The 6211-nt window shown below is 46.7% G+C and overlaps 1 long non-coding RNA gene across 1 annotated transcript; it reads left to right on the forward strand.

Annotated features, from left to right (window-relative positions):
* The first annotated feature begins 365 nt into the window (after positions 1–365).
* On the forward strand, positions 366–5913 carry LOC115345249. Its single transcript, XR_003924774.1, has 2 exons — positions 366–637; positions 4620–5913. It is a non-coding gene; the product is annotated as an uncharacterized LOC115345249 (long non-coding RNA).
* Positions 5914–6211: the final 298 nt, after the last annotated feature.

Genomic DNA, 6211 nt, shown 5'->3' on the forward strand with positions numbered 1-6211 from the left:
GGTCCATTAGGGCAGCATCACCAGCCTACACAGGGGAAGATTTTTGGTTTAATTGTACCCGCACAGTACTTTGCGCCACAATTTGCTCTGACACTGCAAACACATTAATTGTCCCAGCCAGCAGCTTTTCTGCTTCTCATTTCTATGCCGACTGCTCCCCCCCGATTGGCTGGCGAGGAAATCCCCACCAGCCAATCGGCAGCCGCTTTTCCATTCATGTCCTAGCAACAAGGCCTGTTCCAATCTTGCTCCAGCAAACTGACACCTGAAAAATGACATCATGAAGAAGCGGGCAGCAGCGGGGCCAGGGCGCTTTTTTCAGCTGTCTGCTGCAGAGTTCATTTAAGGTGTTTCAGTCTCGATTCTTAAAGCCACACCACGCCGAATGTCAGCTGCGCTTTCCCCTGCTTCCCGGCCCCATATGTAGGTTAATAGTTTGCAGAAAACGCGTTTAAAGCCTCTCCCCGTCTGCTTTCCCGGCGTACTCTCCCCAGCCAAGCGCAATGCCACCGCATCGCCTTTCCTGCTGCACGCTGCAATTGAGAGACAAACCCGAACTCGCCCAACCAAAATACCCCTCCGCAGTCCCCTGCGACTGCTCGAGCACTAAAGGATGGCTTCTCACTTTGCGCTCCAGGTAAAATAAACCGGTGGGAATACCTGCGGCAGCACCTACGAGACAGGCAAAAACCCCGCGAGGTATTTTCACCATCGGTTTACCCTGTATCTGATCAAATGTGTCACGTCCCACCGCGCTCCTGGGGAAGGGAGGCAATATTTTAAGATATAAACAGCCCACTGAGGTTGCAGCATGTGAAAGGAGTGCTTAAATCTGTCACCAAAAGGTTTTAGCAGAGGCTGCATACTGTTTTTTCGATGCAAAGATCAAAACCTTTTGCTTGCCTTCCTTGCTATCATTTTTAATTAATGAAGGCAGAAATGCCTGCAGATACGGAATTGGAGAGAACGCCCTCCCCATCTTTGTACTGTATTTCCTTTAGGGGAAAAAAAATGGCAGGGAAAAAATCGTGATCAGCAAAGATGGTAATTGTACAACAGATCCAGGTGATTAACCGCAACATTTCATAATTTTTCGAGGTCTTGTGGACCACGGGGATGAGGGGGTTACATCTCAGGATTGGTCTACAATTTATGTAAAACATTTTAGCGCACCGGAAAATATACAGCAGAGAAAATCCAATTCCAGATGATTCAAAAGGCACAAAGACAATGGAAGAAAAGGACCAAGTTCAGCTCATTTAAATGTTGTTAATTGTTCATTTCCATAGTGAGACGGTTTCTTCTGCAAATGAGAGAACAAACCCTTTAACGTTTTTTTTTTATTAGCACCATGCCAGGACTGAAGTGAACCCAAATAATCTTAATCACTGAATAGTACTTGCTGTTTTATGGCTTTTTAAAGAAAGCAGGAGAAGAAAAAGAAGAAAAGCCGCAGATAATGCCATACTGGCACAAAGAGCTGGAGCCGAGGTTGGAAGTCACTGCAATCTGCGCCCAGACCTCTTGGAGGTCTCAAGCACCGCTAGAGACCAGCAAATGGGAAAAAAAAAAAAAAAAACCCACACGCCTTTCGGGGGGGAACAAAGTTTCATTTATTGCTCACCGGTGAGGGCTGCAAGGGGGTGGCTGTACCTCCAGCTACAGATTCGCATTACGCTCTAGGTGTCCACCACTTTATTTATTTATTTTTCCCGGGCATTTACACAAACAACGTCTCATGATGCAGCAAATTGCTACATTAGAGCCACAGCTCCGACTAACCGTTCAGCTCTTGAGAGCAATCGGCGTTGGCAGGGGAGGTCGGAGGCTCTGGCAAGCTGCCGCTGCTCCTTGAAGCCATGCCTCGCATGACTATATAAGGCGAGGGGAGGAAGAAGAAGGGGCACGAGAAGGAGAAATGTTGCACGTATAAATATGAAAATTGAGCAGAGGCAGGAACCCATCTAAATCCTAAATCCACAGACCCGGCTGCCAGCCTGAGGCGTTCCGTCGCAGGCTCCCCGTGCAGCGCTCACGCTTCGCGTCTCGCCCCGGCCCCTGGGTCCCAGCAGCGGACCCCTCGCCTCCCCTGTTCGGCTGCCGCCCTTGCTCTTGGGCAGGGGGTACTAAAGCAAAACGAGGTGGTCGCGGGGCTGAGAACTCTCTTCCGAGCTCAGCAACGGTGCCTCTACGTCTGTCCCATCTGTGGGCTTGAGATCCCGGCAAAACATGATTAATTCCCTTTCCCTCCTGGCTGCCCATGCCTTTTCTGTCTCGGTTTAGCCTCTGCGGAGCAGAAGCAGCAGCAGCAGCAGCGCGCAGCCTGGTTCAGGCGGCACTGTTTTCCCCATCGGTGGCGACAAATAAATACAAGCAAGGCAAAGCAATTTTTCTAAGGAAGACAGAAAACCCCTCAGATGTAGTTGGAAAACACGGAGAAAAATAAACTCAGCTTTGCAATTTCTTGCCCTCACACCTCCTATCTGAGCTCCAGGAGGAATTCCCGGGTCCCAGCCCCGCTGTCGAGCCAGCTGAGGATGCAGCCCTGCTGGGACACGAGCAGGGGTTGAGACTTCTGCTGGGGGCCGGCCACGGGCTGGGACCGTGCCTGCCATGGCACATCGGCTACTGAAGAGACGCAGAAAATGCCAACACTTAATTTTTCCTGCTTTCTCCCTGGTGCACGCTGCCGTTTGGTGCGGCCTGAGGTCTTCCCTACCACGGCCTTTGCTGGACTAACAGCAACCTGGCTGGACGCACACACTGTATGTGTGAAGAAAAGAGCATCCATTTCCCTAGCAGGAACAATGCTAGAAGTGAGAAACACGATCGCAGCCATATTCTCCCTGCAATGCTGCTAGGATAAGTATCCCTGCGTATTTAGGCTATAGCAGAGGTCAAGGCTCTAGCTCTTCTCTAAAGACCTGGCCATCATATTTAATTTTCCATACTTCAGTTTCTACCACTCGCCTGTAAAATGGAAATATATTCAATATTTGCAAATCATCGGGCTCTCAAAGGAATTACTGTCATTAATAGCTCCATACATCATGGACAAAACATTTGGTTTTGTCATTAGAAGAGACAGTCTCCGCAAGACGGAATGCAACATCTCTGTTGTCTGCCTGACAGTGTTTTTGCCCTGATCCAAAGCACGCTGAGGGAAACGGGAGTCTTTCAGTTCATTTCAATGGACTTTGGAACAGGCCCCTCATGCAATATGCATTTAGTCATATAGTGCTCACAGAAAAGGATCCTGAATGAGACAAAATATCTAATCAACTGCATTTACCCCATGCTTCAGTCACCCACCTGCACCAGGATTATATTTGATAGCATGCAAACTGTACCAGAGTTTTCTCTATAGCATCAATCATGATATTATGCTGCCATATTTGCATTGGTTAGAGAAGCAATTTATAATTTGAGATGACTTCAAGTTAGGAAGCAACTGATTACAGAACAAGAACTTTGTAACTCCACAGAATTATAAACCCGTGACTTGAGTGAATCATGTGCAAATTTAAATTGTGCATCATTAAAATGGCTGCCATACCCCACTCTGGAGGTAGTAAAATATGCTAGTGAGAGTTGTGGTGGATCCTGAAATCTTTATGAATGAAAATGTCATCTTAAGTACATATGCGGTCCCATTACTTGTAAGTGGAAAGGTGCTATTTAAAAATCTCAAAATACTTCAGTCATATGGGGGAGGTCTTTTTTTTAAGGTGAAACACAGATCTGACAACAAAGCAGAACTGGAAGTATTTGGGAGAGCTGCTAGCTTGTGATTTTCTCGGCAGAAGTTACATTCCCCTGATGCTAAAACCAGCATGATTTGGGGAAATTTTTGCATGGTGGGTGTCAAACTTAAGGGGTTGTCGCGCTCCTGTTTCTATTCAACATTTTCCGTAATGACCTTAACAGAGAGTATGTTTATTAAATTTGCGGACAACACAGAGCTGGGAGAGACCGCCAGTATGTTAAGGGCAGAATTAGCCTTCAAAATTATCTGGATAAATTGAGAAATCATCTGAAATAACTGGATGAAATCCAATAGGGATATAAGTACAAGATATTGGACATAGGCAGGAATACGCAAAAGCATAAATTAAACCCCAGGCTGATTAGGAGCTCTGCAGAAAAGGACCCAGCAGGCAGAGTGGATAACAAGCCGAACGCAAGTCAATAATACAATACTGGCGTGGACGAGCCAGGTGGGGCAGAGCCTGCCAGGTACACGGAGGAATATTTCTGCCCTCCACCTAACTGGTGAGGATTCAGCTACAGCGCTAGACCTAGCTTAAGGTGCTGAGCTTGCAGAAAGCTGGAGACCCTCCAGAGGAGCTCAGAAAGGGTGCTCACATCCTGGCAAAATTATGTACAAGGAAAGCTAGATGTAATTGGAGTTGTTTAGCCCGCCAAAGGTAAAAAAGGTGCATGTGGGGGGGATATATAATCACCTTTTTCAGATAAACACAAGATTTCTGGAAAACAAATGCAAAGTAATAAATTCAAATTTAAGCAAAGACTTGGTGCCGCCGTTCAGGTTGGGGAAATTCATTCTTCCCTGAACCAAAGGTTGGCTATCTTTGCTTGCTGGGCTTTTTCTTTTCCAGAAATGAGATACTGAAAATCCAAGATTGTGACAAACTGCAGAGTAATACCGCTTCCATGTCAAGACAGAGGGGTCTAGTCGCTGCATCCTCAGCGTGACTTCAGCACCCTGAGTTTAGATCCTTACGTACCTCCTACAACTCCCATGTCTGGCCTTGGTCAAGCCACCCTAGTTATAACCGCATCTTGTGTGTGAGCCCCGGAGCCCGTCGTGCCTCAGCCCCTTCTTCCAGCATTGCTGTCCACACTGTCCCTCCAAACACAGCCCTCAGTGGAGACGGACATTTCTGGAGGGTGATGAAACCCACCAGGATCTCGGCTGGGATGACTTGCCTCCCGCAAGGGTCTGTCTCCTTGCTCCTGAGCTAAGCCTAGACTACTGCCTCGAACCGACACCTGACTTCTGGAGAGCTGCGGTTAGGTGTGGTGATCTCCTCCCTGCGTGATTCATTTTCCCCTCATGTAAATCAGGGGTAATCCCTATTTGACAGGTGCTGCTTCGCTGCTTGCGAAGTGCTCAGAGAGCACAGCAAAAACAGCCGGAGAGCCATCTTTGAATGAAAAAGCTGTGTTTCCTGTTGGTTAAAGCATGTTCTGACACTTGGGAGTTGATGGTTTTCTTTCCTTCTATGCCACTAACTCTACAGATGATCTTGAGCATCTTCCCCACCTGTTTCCCTCAACCATGGAGGAGACATAACACCACCAGACCAGTACTAGAAGAGCCTAGTGTGAAACATATCCTGCAAGCGCCGAGTGTTATCCTTCTTCATCAGCAATTATCCTCATTTACTGGCAGACCACCTCGGTCGGCATTTCTGCTTCCACCTCTGGAGGGTAAAACCCTACTTGCAAACATATACAAAGCGATGAAGGTTTTATTTTCTCTGGCATGTTCAGACAGTATCCTAGATTTTTATGTAATGGACAAATCCTTCAGGGATGCTTCTTCCAGGAGGGTAGGGAGTGCTTGACTCTCCCTTTATTTCTAAAGAAAACATGCGCTACCCCAATATTAGGCCTTTGCATATATTGGTACTGCAGATATATAAAGCGCAAAATGGCAAATTCCTGATAAATACAGCCAAGTATCCAAGAACGGTACTCACATTTCCCTGTTCCACAAGCATTTTAATGGCTTTGGGGGCCAAATTAACGTGAAATCTGTTTCTTCTCAAGGCATCACCATCACCTCAGAAGTGAAATACCGTGAGGAGATCATAAATGTGTCCTTGAGGTGTAAAAGAAAGGCAATGAAAAATATGAGCACAAATAAAAACACTGGCTTAGGCTGCACACCCTGAATATTAATATTTTTCCAAAAGAGCGTCTTCCTTTAAAGCTTAAGGATATATTGCTTTATAGGTAACGGTTAACCTGACACCGACTGATAAAAGTAATCATAACTTGGGGGCTATTCTCTTCCAGAGAATGTTTAAATAATAACAATAATAATAAACAGAAATCATTGGGAGTTTTCCCAGGGGAAATCCTACCACTTTGGCAGGTAGTTGGCTCCACGTTCAGTTTCCGCACCTGAATTTTTGCAGGCACGCTGAGACCCAGCAGCTCTGCTGTTGGGAGCCAGCAGCCA

The sequence above is a fragment of the Aquila chrysaetos genome, chromosome 8, assembly GCF_900496995.4.
Source record: "Aquila chrysaetos chrysaetos chromosome 8, bAquChr1.4, whole genome shotgun sequence".
Lineage (NCBI taxonomy): Eukaryota > Metazoa > Chordata > Aves > Accipitriformes > Accipitridae > Aquila > Aquila chrysaetos.